This window comes from Pleurodeles waltl, unplaced genomic scaffold (genome assembly GCF_031143425.1).
Source record: "Pleurodeles waltl isolate 20211129_DDA unplaced genomic scaffold, aPleWal1.hap1.20221129 scaffold_67, whole genome shotgun sequence".
In the NCBI taxonomy this organism is placed as follows: Eukaryota; Metazoa; Chordata; class Amphibia; order Caudata; family Salamandridae; genus Pleurodeles; species Pleurodeles waltl.
Window position 1 is genome coordinate 776,449 of NW_027150384.1, and position 22,628 is coordinate 799,076.

The 22,628-nt window shown below is 46.3% G+C and overlaps 4 non-coding genes across 4 annotated transcripts; 2 read left to right on the forward strand and 2 right to left on the reverse strand.

The window, feature by feature from the left end:
- Positions 1-666: 666 nt before the first annotated feature.
- On the reverse strand, positions 667-739 carry TRNAF-GAA (transfer RNA phenylalanine (anticodon GAA)). The gene has a single exon. It is a non-coding gene; the product is annotated as a tRNA-Phe (tRNA).
- Positions 740-2,661: 1,922 nt separating this feature from the next.
- TRNAP-CGG (transfer RNA proline (anticodon CGG)) lies at positions 2,662-2,733 on the forward strand. Its single transcript has one exon. It is a non-coding gene; the product is annotated as a tRNA-Pro (tRNA).
- Positions 2,734-6,362: 3,629 nt separating this feature from the next.
- TRNAF-GAA (transfer RNA phenylalanine (anticodon GAA)) lies at positions 6,363-6,435 on the reverse strand. The gene has a single exon. It is a non-coding gene; the product is annotated as a tRNA-Phe (tRNA).
- A 4,515-nt stretch (positions 6,436-10,950) lies between these two features.
- Positions 10,951-11,033, forward strand: TRNAL-CAG (transfer RNA leucine (anticodon CAG)). The gene has a single exon. It is a non-coding gene; the product is annotated as a tRNA-Leu (tRNA).
- The last annotated feature ends 11,595 nt before the right edge of the window (positions 11,034-22,628 follow it).

Below are 22,628 nucleotides of genomic sequence, written 5' to 3' on the forward strand. Positions count from 1 at the left end.
GTACGTTTTAAAAAAAAAAAATTATTCTTTGATTATTTTTCCCGTGTCCCCCCCCTCCCCCACCTCACCCTCATCCCCTCCCCCCATCCCTGCTGCCCCACCCAGCCACGCATCCGCTCCTGGTTGAGTGCGCCCGCAGTGTCGGATCACTCCACAGAGAGTGGGATTGTGGAGTCACTCACTGGAAGTGAGTGCACCCGCAGTGTGTGAGTCACATCGCAGACAGTGGGACTGTGGAGTCACTCACTGGGAGTGAGTGCACCCGCAGTGTGTGAGTCACATCGCAGACAGTGGGACTGTGGAGTCACTCTGGGTGTGAGTGTGCCTGCAGTGTGTGAGTCACATCAAGAGTGGGACTGTGGAGTCACTCACTCCTCGTGAGTGTGCATACAGTGTCTGGAGACCTGGAAACTCCCAAGCTAGCAGTATGATTGTGCCGGAATGATACAAGTTGATGAGACTGAAATAATGACAATGAGGGCGGGAGGAATGAAGGGCGGGAAGCGAGGGAGTGCAGATAAGGAAGGTGGGGAGGAAGAGGGATAAAGAAGGGAAGAAGCGAGAGGCGTGGAAGGAGGGCACAGGTGGAATACGAGAGCCTGTTGTTCTCCAGGTTTCTAATAATGTGATGCAATGTTTGCCTGATAAGAACAGATAAAACACTTCTGCCGAAACCCGGGATCGAACCAGGGACCTTTAGATCTTCAGTCTAACGCTCTCCCAACTGAGCTATTTCGGCGGCCACGTATTCCTCTGTGATCATAATGATTTTACTGCAGATACCGTGGGGGGCATGTACAGGACTAAAGAGTTCACAGGTTTTACCCCAGACGCACAGGACTCGTCGCCAGGGTCACAGGACTCTCCGCCAGGGTCAGAGAGCTCATTACCAGGGCCACAGGTCTCCTCCCCAGGGTCACAGGACTCAGCCCCAGGTTCAGAGGTCTCACCCCACGTACACGGGTCTCACCCCAGATTCAAAGGTATCATCCCCAGGGTCACAATTCTCACTCCAGGGTCACAGGGTTCACCCCTAGTGTCACAGGACTCATCCACCACCACCATCACTCCCTCCCTTACACTGACAAGCCTCGCCGGGGGTCGCTGCCTCCTCCCAGCACTGAAGACCAGAGACTGAGCTGACATTTTAAGCGGTAACTCCATCGATGCTCTGACTCTTCCCGAAGATCAACCACATCCGAGCAGGAGAAACAGCCCCTGACCTAACCCCGGCCCCTCTTCCCCTCCATCGGGACCCTCAGAGACCTCACTCGGTGCTTGCACACCGACGCCTTCCCCTCCATGGGACCCTCGGAGACCTCACTCTGTAACCTCCACATTGCCCCCTTCTCTCCAGGGCCAATTCGGTGTCTGACCCGTCTGACCTCACTCAGCCCCTCCATTCCGCGCCGCCTTCTCACCAGGGCCCGGTTGGTGTCTGACCCGTCAGAACTCACTCAGTAACCTCCACACTGGCCGCCTTCTCACCAGGGCCCCTTCGGTGTCTGACTCGTCAGACCTCACTCAGTCCTTCAACACTGACCCCTTCTCTCCAGGGCCCCTCGGTGTCTGACCCGTCAGACCTCACTCAGTAACCTCCACACTAGCCGCCTTCTCACCAGGGCCCCTTCGGTGTCTGACTCGTCAGACTTCACTCAGTCCTTCAACACTGACCCCTTCTCTCATGGGCCCCTTCGGTGTCTGACCCGTCAGACCTCACTCAGTAACCTGCACACTGCCCCCTTCTCACCAGGGCCCCTTCGGTGTCTGACCCGTCAGACCTCACTCAGTAACCTCCACACTGGCCGCCTTCTCTCCTGGGCCCCTTCGGTGTCTGATCTTACTCAGACCCTCCACACCGTCCCCTTCTCACCAGGCCCGTTGGGTGTCTGACTCGTCAGATCTCACTCCACGGGTGATTCAAGCATCGAACCCACCGTCGATAATGGCCCGGCCTCTGTCCTTTTCGGCCCTCGTCATTGCCTCCGGGGTGTACGCGTGGGGATGTCCAGGGTAACAGGAGGTGTGATGTCCCCACCACCCCCGCAGAGGGGACTTTCTCTTTCAGGCGTTCCCCAGACACTGACTGACCAAAGAGGACAGACACAACCTGTCACACGGCCTCACAGTGAGCAAGAATCCGAACCCCCCAGAGAAGTAGGCGCCCCCTGGCGGGGAGCTCGGACACTGCGCCTCTTCCTGTGCCATAAACCTTGATGCCCTTTCAGCTGCTCTGGAACAAACACATCTGCCCCACCCCGGACCGGGCATTATCCCTCATTAGTGTCACACCGTGAGTGTGACGTATTCATTATTTGGTGCCTGTGGTCTTTAAGAGACTGAAAGTACTGTGAGCCGCAGAAAAGAGAAACACTTCTGATGCCAGTGGGCAATAGTTTAATACACCCCTGTAGGTGGAATACATTTTCATATTTGCTCCTCGGAAACCCTTGGGTTCCAGGTGAAATGGGGCCACACATGTATGAAGGTGACAGACCCACGGGGAGGCCTCTCGCACAGTGTTCTTGGTACATGATTGAAGTTTCCTTCTCCTTCGGCTTTTGAATAAAAGGAAACCGACACCTTGTGAAAACAGAAGTGCTGCTATCTGGAGCTCGGTACCCTACCTCACACACGTCCACATTCCAATGACATATGAGTGGCTCGTTGGTCTAGGGGTATGATTCTCGCTTCGGGTGCGAGAGGTCCCGGGTTCAAATCCCGGACGAGCCCTCCTTGGAATTCTTTTTTTAAATTAAAAAAAAGCAGATGCTTCAAGTGGTTAATCAAACAACATCATCTTTTAAAAAGACCCTGGCCTGGTTTCGGATTTTAATCCAGAATATGTCGCACTCATCCCAACACTCAGATTTGTGTGTGTGTGTGTTGGGTGGGGGGCGGGGGTGCCTACACCTGCCACATCAGCAGGGAAGAGAGGATTTCTCTTACATGCAGTTGAAACTCACTGTGGGCGCTACACTTCGTGGAGCTGTTGAGTGGGCTGTGGGGGCGCACGTGAGTGCGAGCCACACTAGGAAAAGTGCGCTGGACACAGTGCTTAATTTGTGCTTGTTTCCGGTGCTGAGCACCGACACTTATTTTTGAGGGCCGGGGCTTATTCTTCTGCCTCTAGCATTTGCTGCGAGAAAAAGACACAAATGAGGAAGACGAAGGAAGGGAACAACGAAAAAGTGTCACAAAGGGAGAAAGCTGCAAGAGTGAGCTGAAGGGGCAGGAAGTGGCTTTATATGGATTGAAGAGGCCTGAGATGGGTTCAGGATTACGCTGCAGCCGCGTATTTAAGAGGAGGGCTTGGGCACCGGCACCTTTTTATTTACAAATTAAGCACTGGCTGGACAGTAAGAGCAGCAGAGGCCCTCCTCCTACAGGGGGCGCTCCTCTGAGACCTGCCAAAGTTATAACTTTTATGACCGTATTTAAAAGGGGCATTTTCTGTGCCACCGACGGTAACTCTGAATGGTGCATTCCACGGTGCAGCTGTCCGGGGCGTCCTCCGTGGCACATTAAAGGTGAAATGACACAATCATTCTGGTGAACGTGTCCGTTCCGATTGGCAGGTGCCGTGCCAACGTCGGGGTACATTGGGTGGCACAATAACCCCCGTAGATGCGCTTCCTGGGGTTATTCCGCAGAGCAGTCCTCTTGCTAGGCATGTGCCAGGGCCGGACTGCCCGCTTGGTCCCCTGGCACTGCCATGCGGGCTGCATGGGAAAGGGTTTGGCTTGAACTTTTTGCCCAGACTGAGCTGATCCTGGTTTCCATTCCGGTCCCTGTATATTTGGTGCCACAGTAATTGTCCCGCACACTATATAGGGTTATTCTGAACCACGGTGCTGTGATGGGCATATTCTGGGCACAGGGATCTGCATACTCTGTACCACGAGGTAAAAGAAACACTAGTGCAAATAGAAGAATCGATGCTTAAAAGTGTGCATCAGTGTACACTACACACACACAGTGAGTGAGAGCAGTGTGTGTCCTGAGTTTCAGACGCACAGTGAGTGAGAGCAGTGTGTGTCCTGAGTTATAGACGCACAGTGAGTGAGAGTAGTGTGTCACGAGTTATAGACACACAGTGAGAGTAGAGTGTGGCCTGAGTGAGAGTAGAGTGTGTCCTGAGTTATAGACACACAGTGAGTGAGAGTAGAGTGTGTCTTGAGTTATAGACGCACAGTGAGTGAGAGTAGAATGTGTCCTGAGTTATAGATGCACAGTGAGTGAGAGCAGAGTGTGTCCTGAGTTATAGACGCACAGTGAGTGAGAGCAGAGGGTGTCCTGAGTTATAGACACACAGTGAGTGAGAGTAGAGTGTGTCCTGAGTTATAGACGCACAGTGAGTAAGAGTAGAGTGTGTCCTGAGTTATAGATGCACACAGCGAGTGAGAGTAGAGTGTGTCCTTAAGTACACAGACACACAGTGAGTGAGAGCAGAGGGTGTCCTGAGTTACAGACGCACAGTGAGTGAGAGCAGAGTGTGTCTTGAGTTACAGACACACAGTGAGTGAGAGCAGAGTGTGTCCTGAGTTATAGACACACAGTGAGTGAGAGCAGAGTGTGTCCTGAGTTATAGACATACAGTGAGTGAGAGCAGAGTCTGTCCTGAGTTATAGATGCACACAGCGAGTGAGAGCAGAGTGTGTCCTGAGTTATAGATGCACAGTGAGTGAGAGCAGAGTGTGTCCTGAGTTATAGACACACAGTGAGTGAGAGTAGAGTGTGTCCTGAGTTATAGACGCACAGTGAGTGAGAGTAGAATGTGTCCTGAGTTATAGATGCACAGTGAGTGAGAGTAGTGTGTCACGAGTTATAGACACACAGTGAGAGTAGAGTGTGGCCTGAGTGAGAGTAGAGGGTGTCCTGAGTTATAGACACAGTGAGTGAGAGTAGAGTGTGTTCTGAGTTATAGACGCACAGTGAGTGAGAGCAGAGTGTGTCCTGAGTTATAGACACACAGTGAGTGAGAGTAGAGTGTGTCCTGAGTTATAGACGCACAGTGAGTGAGAGCAGAGTGTGTCCTGAGTTATAGACACACAGTGAGTGAGAGTAGAGGGTGTCCTGAGTTATAGACACAGTGAGTGAGAGCAGAGTGTGTCACATGTTATAGACGCACACAGTGAGTGAGAGCAGAGGGTGTCACGAGTTATAGACGCACACAGTGAGTGAGAGCAGAGTGTGTCCTGAGTTATAGACACACAGTGAGTGAGAGTAGAGTGTGTCCTGAGTTATAGACACGCAGTGAGTGAGAGTAGAGTGTGTCCTGAGTTATAGACACGCAGTGAGTGAGAGTAGAGTGTGTCCTGAGTTATAGACGCACAGTGAGTGACAGCAGATGCACACAGTGAGTGAGAGTAGAGTGTGTCCTGAGTTATAGACGCACAGTGAGTGAGAGTAGAGTGTGTCCCGAGTTATAGACGCACAGTGAGTGAGAGTAGTGTGTCACGAGTTATAGACACACAGTGAGAGTAGAGTGTCTCCTGAGTGAGAGTAGAGTGTGTTCTGAGTTATAGACGCACAGTGAGTGAGAGCAGTGTGTGTCCTGAGTTATAGACGCACACAGTGAGTGAGAGCAGAGTGTGTCCTGAGTTATAGACGCACAGCGAGTGAGAGCAGAGTGTGTCCTGAGTTATAGACACACAGTGAGTGAGAGTAGTGTGTCCTGAGTTATAGACGCACACAGTGAGTGAGAGCAGAGTGTGTCCTTAAGTACACAGACACACAGTGAGTGAGAGCAGAGTGTGTCTTGAGTTATAGACGCACACAGTGAGTGAGAGTAGAGTGTGTCCTGAGTTATAGGCACACAGTGAGTGAGAGCGGAGTGTGTCCTTAAGTACACAAACACACAGTGAGTGAGAGTAGAGGGTGTCCTGAATTACAGACACACGGTGAGTGAGAGTCGAGTGTGTCCTCAGTCACAGGGCACACGTGAGATCACCCTCCGCTGTTACAGATCTGCATGTCATGAGTGTACTTTACTCCCAGGAGGGGGAATGTGCTCCACGGTGTGAACGTCACAGCACGTGGCACTGAGCTCCTAGGTGCACATCTGTCACGCATTTAGTGTGATGGGGCCGCTGGTGTGAGGCGCACGCACAACGATGGGGGTGAGACGGAGGGAGACAGAATTATGAGAAACGTGTAAATAACGAAATGAGGGCGGTGAGAAGCGAAGGAAGGAAGGCCGGGAAGGAGGAAGGGAGAGCGCAAAGAAAAGGAAGAAAGAACAAGGGATGGGGCAAAGGAGGAAGGACACAAACCAATGAGGAGCTGGGACACGACAGAGAAATAATATTATTGTTGTTTAAACAATGTCTTATATTTCTAAGTTTTTCATTCAAGCTTTCTGCCGAAACCCGGGATCGAACCAGGGACCTTTAGATCTTCAGTCTAACGCTCTCCCAACTGAGCTATTTCGGCGGCCTGTGATCGCATTTAATGACTGTGCTGATCCCATGAAAAACACCCCGGAGGTCCAGTGCAGTAGTGAAGAGTTTACAGGTTCCCCCCTCCGCCCCCCCCTAAAAAGCCTGGCCGGGAGGGCTGCTCTGTCATCGGACCTCAGTCACCAGCTGACTCCAGCATCACCTGCCGGTGCCTCCAGCCTCACAGGTGTCTGACCTCTCCCTGCACGGGACCACCCTTTCATGCCCCCTCCCGTACTTCCCTGCACAGTGCACGCAGGGGCCCCCTCCGGACTCACGCGGGAGCTCTAGGGCCCCCTAGAGCTCGCTCTCCCTCTTCACCACGGGGGCCTTTGTTACTCCAGTGCCCATGTGTATAAGTACAGACACTCGCGAGGGGGCAGAGCAGGGCAGTACGGGTCATATGTATTACAAGTGCGTCTCACGAGCAGGCAGGTCATGGATCACACCGTCCTCTTATCAGGCACGAGGAAGTTTCGAGAATTTAAATTGTAGGGTCTATTGTCTCCTTCCATCATTGCTATTTCTTTTTAGCTGGCTATATATAAACTCTTCAGGTAATGTAGATCCATCCTAGAGCCCAGGGGGCGTGAGAGAGGCGACACCCCCTCAAGCATCCGGAGACAGCCTACTAGACACATTTCTCCACAGAGGTCTGGGTGCCCGCTTCAGCCAGGGGTCCATTGCAACGGTCCAGGTACCTGAGTGGCCCTCTGACAGTGGAGGAAGTCGATACCAGCCCTGTCAAGTTCCCAAGGTCCATGCGTCATCTCCTGCTCCAGGCCATATTTTTCCTTTGACTTCTGGGACTTGTAGTCTTTTTTAGTCTATGATAAAACAGGACTACAAGTCCGAGAATTCAAAGAAATAAAACTGGACTGGAGCAACACATCACGATGGGTCTGGAAAACGTGGCCGCTATGGGGGACCCCTCCGCCCACACTCAATGGCAGGAGAGTGAGACAGAATATCAGATTAGAATCATTTTGCCCAGAATATGCCCATCACAACCACTGCCACGGACTAACACTTCGAAGTATTCCTGGTGTCATTATTGTGCCCCGAAATATACCCCTCACAAAGACGTGCTACATAATAAACCTCTAAATAAGCCTCTGCCATCGCTGTGCCACCAAAGATACCCGTCAAATTAACTGTGCTAAACAGAACGACGGAGCCTCTAAGCACTTCATTCAAAACTTCTGTGCCAAAGTAAAGTTGTACAATTAATTTAATGGAGTCCAAGGTGGCACTATTCGGCCTCTGCCAGCCTCCGGTACAGGGAACGGAGCCCACGCTCTAAAAACAGTGTGGGGGCTCCGTTCACCCGCGCCCACCCCAGCTTGTGCCCCGGGTCTCTGCCCTGCTGCTGGTGACCTCACAATCCCCTCCCCCTGCCCAGTGTGTCTCACACTCGTGCACTCCCACGTCTCACCCTGCTGTCTCCCACAGTGTGGTTTAACAAAAGACGTGCAGCCCCCGGTGTAATAAGATTCGTCTCCAAGCAACATTAACAAATGTCCCGGGTGCTGATGTGGCAGTGATGGAGACCTGCCTCCCGGCGGCCCCTGCAGCTGCCTCTTGGTCCAGGGCTCCGTTTCTTCCTTGCAGCGCGACACGTGATGGCTTAAAATACAAAACCGTCCCAGGGTATTTTATCTTAAAAGCGCTTGTTTTTTAGTTTGTTACTTTTCAAATTATCCATTTAGTGATATGATAAAATATTAAAGGGCTCGTCCGGGATTTAAAAACGGGACCTCTCGCACCCTAAGCGAGAATCATAGCCCTAGACCAACGAGCCAGATGTGTGTGAGAGTTATGTGGGATGTGTTGTGTTCACCATCCCTCGTGATGTACAGTATTCTGAATATTATTTTTGTCCGTATTTCCCTTGGACACAGCCTGGCAATCCCAGAGAACAGGAGGAGGAGGTTGGTTTTCTGACACAGAGAGTCTCATTTTAGGAAATATCTGATTCCTTTTATTCAAAGCTGCAGAGAGAAAGGCAACAGCCTTCACACAACTCTACACACATTATTACTTGCGACGGTCTGAGCCTGTTAATTTAATGCAACTCTAATCCCTATTTCACCCGGGCCTTAAAGGTTTTTATTAGAAAAAGACAAATGTGTTTCTCTTTCAGAGATATTTGTAAATTATTTAGAGGTCAGTCACAGATGAGTTGGGGTTTTTGACCACATAAATTCGATATAGACACGGACACCAAATAGTTATGACGTCAGGGTATAGCATTAATGAGAGATAATGCCCGGTTAGGGCTGGACCGGTGTTTGCTCCAGAGCAGCATGAAAGGGCGACAGGGTTTAAGGAGCACTTATAGGTGCAATGCCCGACCTCTCCGCCAGGGGGCGTCTACTTATCTGTAATCTCAGAATTCACCCCCTCTTCCCTGGTTGTGAGGGTTGAGTCTGTTATCTCTAGCCAATAAGAATCTGGGGTGCTTTCCTACAAAGCCAGGCACCTCTCTCGGCTCCCTCTTATGCCATGCACTTAGGTCCGCTGTGTTTATGTAATGACGCAGGGCGGGCGCTAGGCGAGGGCATTGTGGGCAGATGCCAGCCCCCGGCCCAGCACTTTACAGCCAGGCTGGCACACTGATTCTCTTGTTTCCCTCCCACCCTATTAAGAGCGAGGTGTGACTCCTTACTGAGAAAAGTGTGTAATGAGCTTTATTGTGATTACTTAAAATAATTGCACAGGCAAAACATTAAAAGAAGATAAGAAAAGTGATATATGCGACCAAAGGCGCATCCCCACATCAAAAATCATCTTCTGCCCATATCTAAAACACTATATTGCACAAGTAGAACAAAATAAAATCAAACAGATTATGTAGGTTAAATATACAAACAGAGATACATTTTCTCATCATAAATCACCATTTACCTATGTATAAGCAATTAAGGATGACCACTCTAGGACAGCTCACCTGTCAGCAATCGGTGGAAAAAGTTGTGAGAAGAGCTGCTATCAGGAGTGAACATGCTACACTGTTAGTAAAGTGCCGTATTTCATTATGATGAAGTCAGCCACCTCCTTTAAGATGAATACCTCGTAGCAATTCACCCGCCGCCATGAGATGATAAATGGCGCATTATCCGGCACTATCATAAAAACCTAGAATCGATGAAAAAGTGAAAGTGCATAAACAGTACATTCCATCATTCATATCATCCACATAGGATAGGCAAGTAAAGTGCATAAGAAATGCATACTACATTTCAAATCATTTTCTTAAGATAAGGAGGTACCATACACTCTATTGGGCACTAGCTTAAAGCAACATTAACATAGGAGCCTAAGGTACATGAGAAAGTGAGAGTGTATAAATACTATGTACAGTGCTTAATTTGTAAATAAAAACATGCCTGTGCTCAAAGCTCTCCTCGAAAACACGTGACTGCTGCAATTAAATGTGCGAAGATGGAATACTGAGGCAGCTTAATCCTGAAGCCACCTCGGGCCTCTTCAATCTATTTACAGCCACTCCCTGCCCCTTCAGCTCACTCTTGCAGCTTTCTGCTTTCTCCTTTCGTGATGCTTTTTCGTTTTCCTCTTCCTCCGTCTTTCCCATATGTCTTTTGCTCGCAGTCAATGCTTGAGGCAGACAAAATAAGTGCTGACCCTCAAAAATAAGTGCCGGCGCCCCACACCAGAAAGAACAAGCACAAATTAAGCACTGAGTACGTACCATCATTTAAAATCAATCTCCTAGGATAAACAGAATGATCTGTCTAGCTGTCAAGATCTATGAGTATAACTTTTGTTTTCTTAGCTCCACTGAGATTTTTAAAAAAGTAAACCTTGCCAGCACTCCTGGTGCATGGATTGTTTTACACTAGTGAACCACAGCTGAATATCATTGAGGCAACTCCTGTTCAGGCCCCCTGCTCAATCTGCATACATTAATGTGCCCGTAGCCGGCCCAAGTTAGCTTTTTGGATCAATGTGCGGGCCTAGGGTGGAGTGGGGGGTGCTGGGGTTGATGACTCCTGTCCTGTTGGTGAAGGGAAGGTAACAAGGCCTCCAGAAAGGCCGCTTAGACCCCCACTGGGCCGCTGGTAGCATCTGAACAGGCAGAAATGGATCTCAAATCGGCCCCCACTCTGCCCTAAAAAGCGGCCCCCACAACTACAACTCACACAGGCCCTTTGGCCATTGCCCGCCTGACCAATCCCACCCTGCCCTCACCCCTTCTGTTACTCTTGTTAGCACAGCCCAGCCACCTTCTAATTGACTCCTCTCACCTCAGGGACACCCCTGGCAGTCTCTTTTCCGAAGGTTTTGAAGGAGGCTGAAGCTGATATGAGCAAAGGCAGCCTGGCTCGTGCACCTGCTGAAAGAGTGGGGGGCTCCCCCTCGGAGTACAATTCAGACACACAAAGGCCTCTGAAGGGACAGTCGTGGTTCGCAGATACAAGAAATCCATCCATGAACTCTTGGTTCTTGTGACATATAATAAAACGACTTGAAAGAGCTATGTACATCTGTCAGGATGGCCGAGCGGTCTAAGGCGCTGCGTTCAGGTCGCAGTCTCCCCTGGAGGCGTGGGTTCGAATCCCACTTCTGACACAACCATCCCTTTTGGAATATTATAAATTTTCATGTGTGTTCTGGCTGTCTGCATGTAGAAACACGGGTGGAAGTCACAATTGAGAGTGCTATGCATTCAGGTTTGTAAGCAAAGTGTAAGATTTATCTTTCTATTGAACAATAAATAGTTCGAGTAAGGAACTCGAAAAGATCGAATAAATTTGTATTTAGAAAATGATTTGGGAAGTGACATCGTAAACCGTGAGTGTACATTTTGTCCCAACCAAATTATATTTCTCTGACAGTTGCACAAATGTTCAGGCTGTTGCCCAGAGCCGCTGTTTATCTTTTTCTTTCTAGCAACCATTCATTTTCCAGCCGCAAGGTGGCACTTTATCTTCGGACAAGAATTCAGATTCAGAAATGAATGACATAACCTACTGAAATAACTTGAATAGATATTCTCAGTGTTGTAAATAAATAACAGTTAGTGGGCACTGGACAGCACTCTTTCAGAGAAATTATCACTTAATTAATACTTAAATTCTGACCTACTGTAAGTAATCCGGTGTTCATGTAAAGCGCTGCAATGCCCCGTGCTACGTTGGCGCTATGTAAAACTACAAAAAAGTTAGCGTTTACTAGAGGCCCTCACAACTCTCCCACGCCACGTGGGTGCTATTTAACAAGTTTTCCGAATGTTAAGTAATCTGACCACTTTAGATCCATATCACGTTACTTCTCATCTCTAGGACCAGTATACATAGAGAGCTGTTTTAGTGACTTCTCAAATAAAGTCTGGCCATGGACGTTCAGAATTCCATGAGTCCAGATGAGCAGTCCAGGTCCTTTTTAGGTTCCACCTGGACAGCACATGCCCTGTCTCTGTGAGACATGTTGTTTACATTCAGTGGGCTTACAGCCCGCCCACAGCTTATCATTTGTTAGCTTCAGCGTTTCCCTCACAGCCCCGGGATCCCATAGCCCACCACACACATACTGCCTTGGCTGAAACGCATATAACCATAGATTGCAAACCATAAGAAAAGACAAGGCCACACCAGTTGTTGGAGAGAAGTTGACTGCAGGTTTATTATTGCTTATGTAGGCAAGACAAAATTGGGTTACCTTACTGATGATCCAAGCGCAGCCATTGGATGAGAAACCTATGCTCATCACTCACCTGATTAGACAATGAGTGCCTGGACTACACACCATCAAGAGTTATACATTTTTGGGGGTTTCCCACACTGTAAATCCGATAAAACCAAACTCACGTGTAGTGACAAAGCTGTCCAAGGCAAGGCCCCGGTTGCTCAGATTTACAACTGTCCATTGGACTAACGGGGCACTGTTGCTTTCATCCCGCGGTCCTGCCGTAAAGATTCCCCAGGAGCTGGCATGGAGCATCCCCTTTGTGCTCCGCCATGATTGCTTTCTGCACCAAATTCCTTTGGATCGCCCTGTAACTCAGGCTGCGAAACAAAACAATGGAAAAAAACGTTGCCAATATACAGGCAATCATACTCTTTAAATAAATCCAGTGGGTGAGGGTAGGATGGGTATTGTCTAGAAGCTGTCAAAAGAGGATGGGAGCCAAGGTCAACAGGTATTTAACCCTTTGCCCCTTCCCAGCTGCCCACTACCACTGGACGCCTGCAGCCCAGGGAGAGTGGACAGGTCCCTTTTCTAACATCTTAGACCCCCCCAGGCAACGTGGTCATGGGGGTGAGGGAGTGTGCCGTAGGACAGAGGAATGCGGTACTAAGCCCCTGCACGCCTAAATTGTTGTGTTGCGTACGACACAGGCAGCCCCATACTTAATATCCCATAACCCACCACACACACATTGCCCTGGTTAGAAAGCATATAACCATAGAGTGCAAACCATAAGAAAAGACAAGTCCTTCATCCCCATTTGTCACAACATGTAGGCCTCACTTCCTCTTCTTGTTTTTGGCCCTCCCTTGGAGCATGTACCAAGTACTTGTGTCCATCCACTGATCCTGTTTTTGGTGCTAATTTTCTTTGTTCAAGCACTCCATATTAGTGCTGGTGTTTCCAGTCCATCTCCCCAGTCACCATCTATGTAGCTTCTATTCCCTCCCACCCACCCCTTCTATATTGCTTCCATTCTTTTCTACCCCTCTGTGTTGCTTCTTTTCACTCCCACCCTCTACTCTACACCCCTGCACACTGCTCAATGCCAATGCACTGTATGCCAATGCAATGTATGCCACTGCACTGTATGCCACCTCACTGTATTCCACTGCATTGTATGTCACTGTACTGTATGCCACTGCACTCTACTCTTCAACACTCTGCTCTGCACCCCTCTACTCTACACCCCTGCACTCTACTCTATGCCAATGCACTGTATGCCACTGCACTCTACTCTTCAGCACTCTGCTCTGCACCACTCTACTGTACACCACTGCACTCTACTCTGCACCACTCGACTCTACACCACTGCACTCTACTCCGCACCACTCTACTCTACACCACTGCACTCTACTCTACACTGCACCACTTTACTCTACACCACTACACTCTTCAATCCACCACTCTACACCAGTGTCCTCTTTGTCCCTCTTCTCCACACCACATTACTCTTCACCACTTTACACCACTGTAGTGAATCTGTCATCCAAGGCAGAAATTCAAGTTGACACTTGTAGTTGATTAAATGTACGTTTATTTCCAGTTTGATGCATAAAAGAAACTTCATCCACCCACAAGTCAAGATCCTCCAATCTCCTCACATCTCCTTCCCAGACTCCCCCAGCATTCCAAATTCCAGAGAGTCTATGAGCCTAAAGGAAGGCAGGGGAAGCATTGGGAGAAACCAACTAAGAGAAATACATAACTAAAAGAAACACAATACATATAAAGGGAAACCATGCTGAGATAAACACAATAAAGAAATAGTGATAACACCACACTATCTTCCCCCTAAATTATAAATAAATACATATATATATATTTTTTTTTTACATCTTCACAACTCTATTCAAATTCCAAACACACCCATCATCCACTTTAATAGCACCTTTAAACACTTTGATAACTTTAAAGATTTTACTATAATGAGAAAATGTTGCACAATTTATTTTCGGCAACTTAATCTTAACAGAATCACCAACTGCAACAACAAGAGGTTTGACTGCTTTACGACGATCATATGTCAATTTCCTTTTTTCCTGTAAAATCTCATCCCTGGTCACAGCTAGTTCTTTAATTTTCTCATGGTTCAACTCTTTACTAACATATTTATTCACCCGTGAAGGATTTATGCTAGTGTTAGGCACTCTTTTCTTGAACAATACAAATGGAGATTGGCCAGTACTGGAATGTGGTGTAAACCTATAACTCTCAACTTTAGATTTAACAGCTTCCATCCAATTACATCCTGTTAATCTTGCTACTTGAATAGTTTCCTTCAATGTCCTGTTAAAGCGCTCAACCATACCATTAGTTTCAGGATGATATAGAGCACTTTTCTTATGCAATATGCCTCTAGATGCTAAAAACTCAGACATGTGCTTAGAGGTGAATTGAACCCCATTATCTGTTATGATGCATTTGGGATATCCTTCTCTAGAAAATACCCCTGAAAGAAAATTAGTAATTGATTCTGGCCAATGAGACAACATGTCCATTACAACAACAATATACTTAGAAGTTGAACCACACACAACAGGACCCATAATATCCATTGCAACATCCTCCCACACTTCATTAGGAATTTTCCTGATTTCTAATGGACGTGACCTACACTTGAAAGTTTTATCTGCAAATTTGCATTCCACACAGTCGCGAACAACTCTTTCCAACGCTAAATCCATTCTCGGCCACCAATAAAATTCTCTCAACCGTTCTTTTGTCTTGCAAATACCATAGTGACCCAAATGAGCTAGATGTAACAATCTTTCACGCAAACCAGATGGAGGTACTAATCTTCCACTCCTAAAAACCAAACCATTCTCAACTGAAAGTTAATTCCAAATTTTTTTATACACATTCTCTTCATCACAGTCAGCAGGAACACAATTAGATTCGATCAAATCCTTTACCCGTTTCAAGCTAGTATCATTACTAAACTCCGTTAACCACTCATCTTCCGTGATACAACCATCAGTCAAAATGCACACTTTCACATCCTCATCAACCCACCATGTGCTACAATCCGTATCTTGGTCCCAGCTAAAAGATCTTAACCTTGACAAACAGTCAGCTGTGCGGTTCTCACATCCAGGGACATATCTGACAGAAAATTGAAAGTCTTGAAGACCAACAATCTACTTGCAAATACGTGAAGAAATACAGTCTAGACCCTTCTTATCAAAAATCTCTTGTAAAGGCTTATGATCAGATTGCACAACAAACCTAGATCCCCATAGAAACTGTTTAAACTTCTTTATAGCCCAGTAGATAGCTAGTGCTTCTTTTTCAATGGTGGAATACCTCGACTCCGCTCCCCTTAACGCTCTGGAAGCAAATGCAATAGTAACATCCTTACTATCATACTTTTGCTTAAGAACACTTCCTAAACCCTTATCTGAGGCATCAGTTATAATCCAACAGGGAAACCCTGGGCGAAAACTGTTGAGACATTGAGCAGAAGATAGTGCATTTTTTAGATCCTCAAATTCTTTCTTGCAAGCCTCTGACCATACAAAATCAACACCTTTCTTAAGTAACTCTCTAATGCAGCAAGACCTACTGGCAAAATTAGGAACAAATTTGGAATAAAATTCCGCCATGCCTTAGAAAACTTGTACATCTTCTCTTTTAACAGGATCCGCAAACTTAACTACAGTTTTAACTAGATCCTCTTTCGGTTTAACACCTTGAGAAGAAATTACATGTCCTAAATACGTGATATCTGAACATGCAAACTTGCATTTTTCTCCCTTGAATGTGATTCCCTTACTACGAAATTGTTTTAAGACTTCTCTAACTTTGGAAAGATGTTGTTCAAGAGTGTTAGAAAAAATGAGAACATCATCTTGAAAAAATCTAACACCATCAGTTTTCCCAAGAATATGATACATTAGTCTTTGAAATACAGAAGCAGCAGAGCACAAACCAAATGGCATCCTATTAAACTTAAACACACCAAAGGGAGTGATGAAAGATGTCAACAATTTTGATTCTTCACACAATTGAACTTGGTGATAAGCTGAACTCAAATCTAATGTCGTAAAATATTTTGCCTCTCCTAAAAGACAGACCATTTCATTTATGTTTGGTAAAGGAAATTTGTCTTCAATCACAGCTTTGTTGAGATGTCTAAGGTCCACACAAAGTCTAATATCTCCCGATTTCTTCACAGCAACAACAATGGGGGCGACCCATTGTGCAGCCTCGACTTCTTCAATGATGCCTTCAGATTGTAACCTTTGTAATTCAGATTTAACCTTGTCTTGTAAAGTGAAAGGAATTTTTCTTACTTTGCACGCTACAGGGCTGACACCCTCCTTAAGACAAATACGATGTTTGTATCCCGTAACGCACCCTACTTTAGAAGAAAATACATCAGAAAATTCACCTATGATGTCGTCTTTGATGCTGCAAACATTTTGAACTAATACTTGAGGAATAGAATTTGGATTTAATATAATCCCAAGCATCTTCTGATGTGGCCAACTCAGAATTGTGTCACCAACAACTGGAACATATATTTTCCCTGAAATTGTGTTCCCTTTAAAGGTTATGGCGGCTTCAAAGTAACCCTTGAGCTCAATAGGTTTACCGCCATAACTGTAGGGAATGATATCAGGATCCAGTAAAGAAACTCTTCCCATAAAATGCTTAGTGAAATCCGAAACTGATACTAAGGAAAGTTTTGCGCCCGAATCCATCATCATAGAAATAGATGTTCCGTTGACATCCACAAAATCCGAAGGGTACTGACAAGTATTATTGGCGACACAGTTAACATCATAAATAATCTGAAGAACAAAATCTCGATCATCATTACAATCAATTTCCTGAACTTTGACTTTAGACTTAGAAAATGATTTGCAATACTTAGCAAAATGTCCCTTCTTGGAACATTTGTTACAAATAATATGAATAGCAGGACAATCTTGGCTATTAGCTAAATGAGTTGTAGAACCACACCTAAAACACATCAGTTTTGCTCTAATGTTTGCTTGAAACTTGTTATTAGTTTTTGTATTTATAGCTTGGACCTCCATAGAAACACCTTTGGATTTCCTCAAATTATCAATACAAGCCATCGAATGTTCAACTTGCTTAGCAATGATTAACACTTCATCTAGTGATGGATCACTTTTGACCCATAATGCTTCTTTTACTTTGTCGCATTTACATTCAAGCATGAATTGGTCTCTAATACGTTCTTCTAGATTTTCTCCGAAGTTACATGATGAAGCTAGTTTGCGTAAAGCTGTGCCAAAATCTTCAATAGATTCATCATCCATCTGCTTACGTTTCCCAAAATAGTAACGTTGTAAAATGATAGAAACTTTGGGAAGAAAGTGATTGTCCAGTCTAAGTAAAGTAGAATCAAATTCATTCAAAGAGTTGTCACCTTCCGCACCATCTGATGTTGTTATTGCAGGTAAAGTTTCCAAGATTTCTTGACCCTCCGCACCAAGACAATGTTGTAAAACAGAAGTCTTTCTTTCAGAGGATAGGTTGCTGCCACAGACGTGCATGTAAGTCAGGAAAACCTTTTTCCATTTTTGCCACGATATAGGAGGTTCTCCAGGAAGCGCAAGAAAAAATGGTGGAGGTGTAATGTTCTGCATAATCACTTATTATTACAGGGAAAGAAAAAAAAATTTACAAAAAAATGTAACACAGAAAATGAAGTGCCACTTAAAAGAAATAAAATATCCAGAAAAAAACAATGACAGAGTAGAGCAGGCCAACTTGTTTCCAAAAATAAACGTAATAAAATAGCAGTTTTAAACGGATAATTTAGAGCTAAACTCTGTTTATTTGTTGAATAACTCGAGTTGAAAAACGAGTCGTCGTATCCCCTGTGGAGCGTGTTTCCCTTGAATACAGCCGAGTAAATAAACAGCGCGTGTATCTCAAGAGAGCGCGGCCGGGAAATAAAGGCACGCGTTCACGTTGCCATGGCAACAAATTCAACAGCAGGTAAATAAACAGCGCGTGTATCTCAAGAGAGCGCGGCCGGGAAAGAAAGGCTTGCGTTCACGTTGCTTTGGCAACAAAATCAACAGCACGCGTCTCCAGAGGCACGAGGAAAGGAGACAGTTGAAAGACGCGTCTATTAAATTTATAAATAGACACGAAAAGAATTACCATGTGGCTCAAAAACAGGTTGAAAAAATAAAAATAAAAAAAATGTGAGCCACAAAAAACAGAGGAAAAAAAAATTACAGTACCTTTTTTTTTCTTAACGTTAGAAGCTGAATAAATGAAGATGTTGAAGTTTCCAAGGTACAGTTTCAAAAGTCTCGAACCACCCTCGTCGCCAAAATTTAGTGAATCTGTCATCCAAGGCAGAAATTCAAGTTGACACTTGTAGTTGATTAAATGTACGTTTATTTCCAGTTTGATGCGTAAAAGAAACTTCATCCACCCACAAGTCAAGATCCTCCAATCTCCTCACATCTCCTTCCCAGACTCCCCCAGCATTCCAAATTCCAGAGAGTCTATGAGCCTAAAGGAAGGCAGGGGAAGCATTGGGAGAAACCAACTAAGAGAAATACATAACTAAAAGAAACACAATACATATAAAGGGAAACCATGCTGAGATAAACACAATAAAGAAATAGTAATAACACCACAACCACTCTGCTCTTTTCACCACTCTACACAGCTGCACACCACACTACTCCACTCCGCACCACTCTATGCCACTGCACTTTACACCACTAGACTATTCTGCACGACTCAGTTGTAGCCAGCTAATTTGCAATTTTGTGTATTTTCTAAACTGTTCCAGCTTTGCGAAATACAAAGCTTATGAAGTTCTTTAAACAAATAAATGTAAGTTGGCCTCAGCTCAGAGCCCTCCATCCCACTCCTCTTACCTGAGTCCTGGGTACCCTCGTTCCATGTTTTTGCTGGAGGATGTCCTACATGAGACACTCTGCATCAGGACATCATACATGGAAGGCCACAAAGGATAAACCTTATCTCAAGTAAAGTTAGGAGACTTAACCTACTCTGAAAAGTGTGGAGTTTCCTAATCCCGCCCAACTTCATAAATTAAGTCTTCATTTAACTCACCACAAATTTAATATAACTTCACAGGGACCTTGGAGCATTTCCATCAAATACATTTTAGGGAAATAGCGGCAAATAGTTTATTTTAAACATTTTAGGGCTGCAATAGGGGTGGAAACTAAATACGATTTAAATGTCATTTTACAGGGGAAGTTCCCAAATTAATTTGACAAAAGATGGATAGTTCAATTATATTTTACTACTATTCTCTACTCTAGTATACGACACACCACTCCACTCCACGACACTCTTCTCCATTCCACTCTACTCCACTATATGACACTCTACGACACTCTGCTTGACTCTATGCCATATGACTCAAGGCCACCCTACTAGATCCTATTTCCGTCTATTCCGCTTTATCCTACGACATTCCACTCAATGGCACTCCACAGCACTCTATGTCACTCCACTCTAAGCCACTCTATGACACTCCACTCAGAGACACTCTGTGCCACTTTACTCCACTCCACGCATTCTAGGCCACTCTAGCACCTTACTACATTCTACGCTTTGCCACTCCACTGCACAACACTTTACTCCAATCTATGACTCTTAACTTCAGTTTACATTATGCCGCTTTTTGCCCCTCCACTCTACACTACTCCACTCTCAAACACTCTTCGACACTCGATGCCACTGTACACCACTTCACTCTACTCCACTCTGCATCACTCCACTCCATCTATGACACTCCACTCCACTCTATTCGCCTCCATTCTACTACACTCTATGCCACTCTATGCCACTCCATTGTACTCCACTCAACACTATGTCACTCTATTCCACTCTACGCCACTCTGCTTCACTTTAAGCCACTCTACTCTATGATCCTCTACTATATGACTCTCCACAACACTCTATGGCACTCTACTCCACTCCACTCTGACACTTTACTCTACTCCACTCCATGACACTTTACTCTACCACACTCCACTCTATGCCATTCTACTCCATTCTACTCTACCTATGCCACTCTACACAACTCCAGGACAATCTATGACCTCCCTCCACTCAATGCCACTCCACTCTACTCCACTCTATGCCTCTCTATGCCACTCCATTGTACTCCACTCAACACTCTGTCACTCTATTCCACTCTACGCCACTCTGCTTCACTTTACGCCACTATACTCTATGATCTTCTACTATATGACTCTCCACAACACTCTATGGCACTCTACTCCACTCCACTATACGACACTTTACTCTATGACACTCCACTCTATACCACTCTACACCACTATACGCAACTCCAGGACAATCTATGAGAGCCCTCCACTCAATGACACTCCACTCTATGCTATGCTACTCTATGCCACTCCACTCTATGACATTCTACTCCATTCTACTCTACTCTACTCCTTTCTTTGCCACTCTACGCAACTCCAGGACAATCTATGACCTCCCTCCACTCAATGACACTTCACTCTATGCCATGCCTCTCTATGCCACTCCACTATATGACATTCTTCTCCACCTAAACCACTCCTTAACACTATACAACTCTCTACTCCACTCGATGCCACTCCACTGTATACCCCTCTAATCTCCGACATTCTTCTCCACTCTACGCCCCTCCACTCTACGACACTCTATTCCATGACACTCTACTCCACTCTACTAGGCCACTGCACCCCACTCTATTACACTCCACTCTAAAACACCCCACTCTATGACCCTATATGCCACTTTACACCCCTCCACTCTATGACACTCTATGCTACTTTACTTCACTCTATGCCACTCCACACTATTCCACTCCATTCTATGACATTCTACCTCTCTCCACTCTATGACACTCTACGCCACTTGACTCTAGTCCTCTCCATCCTGCCACACTCCATGACACTCTACGACACTAGTCTCTTGGCCACTTTACTCTACGTCGTTCCACTCCATGCTACACCACTACACTCTATGACACTTTGCTCCACACTATGCCATGCCACTCCACGCCACTCTCCTCTTTGGCACTAACTTAGCCATGCTGAACAGCAGCCATGCTGATGTACATTATGGATGAAAAACACATTGGCAAAGTCAATAGCTCGTGCATGGGTGAGACCCACTGGCTTTGCCAATGTCTCTTTATAATGAGTTTGACATTACAACGGGAAGAAGGTCCGGCCTAGAGCATCACTTAGAGCACAGTGGGAGACTTGAGAGCTCTGTTTTCAATGATTTGTGAAACAACAGTGGCCTGTACAACCCTAAACTGGTCCCATCAGCTAATGTTCAAACCACGTGCACTTAGCAAGCAAATAATCATTATAAAGATAAAAAATAAACACATAATAATGTAAGAAAGTGCAATTCCCAGAAAGAAAAATCGTGCTTGTAAAACAAAAAGTCAGGTAGGATGAAAGCCTCACATATGACCAGGACTGAGTGCCTGGCGGTTTGAGTGTCAAAAAACAAATGGTAAAACCACAATTATTTGTAATAGTGAGAGATGGATGGATCCTGGCTCTGCAAACCTGCACGTGTTTTCCTCGGCGTTTAGATGTTCAGTGGGTGGTTAAAGGGCGGTCTGGGGGATGAAGATGCAGAAACTGCGGGGGCTGCGTTACAGGGAGACCCCCGGTTCTGGAGGATGCTGAACCCTCTCCCAAGGCCCACCACGGACACAGCTCAAATGTGTGAGATCTCACCGTGTGAGACGGGTCTGTAATAAGCGAGGTTGTTGAGGGACCAATGCATAGTTACTGTCCGAAATGTTGCATATATCATTCATAAAACACGGACTACACAGATTTTTTTTAATCTTTAATTTATCCAAATGCAAAAGAAAACATGGGGCGGCTCCTCAGTATGGGGAGGAGCATCCCCCCCCGCCAGCAGCAACCGCTGCAAATCCTTTTACAGGGGAAGGATGATAAACTCGGTTTATTATCCTTTCTGTGTAAAAGTGGCGTGGCACTGGGGGGTGACGGGCCGAGTGCTCCCCCTCACTGCCCATGTCTCAGGCGGCCAAACACACATGCGCACTGCTGCCGGGCTGGAGAGAGCAGCACAATCTCCCAGTCTGCCAGGGAGAGCCCTGGCTGGGCGCTTCCAAGGGCGCTCCCAGCCAGTGCTGTCAGGATCGGCGCAGGGCAGGCTGGGAGCCTGTGTCTGCAGCAGCGACGGGAGAGGAGCGGCGCACGGCACGGGAGCAGAGGTACGTTTTAAAAAAAAAAAATTATTCTTTGATTATTTTTCCCGTGCCCCCCCCCCCCCCCACCTCACCCCCTCCCCCCATCCCTGCTGCCCCACCCAGCCACGCATCCGCTCCTGGTTGAGTGCGCCCGCAGTGTCGGATCACACCACAGAGAGTGGGATTGTGGAGTCACTCACTGGGAGTGAGTGCACCCGCAGTGTGTGAGTCACATCGCAGACAGTGGGACTGTGGAGTCACTC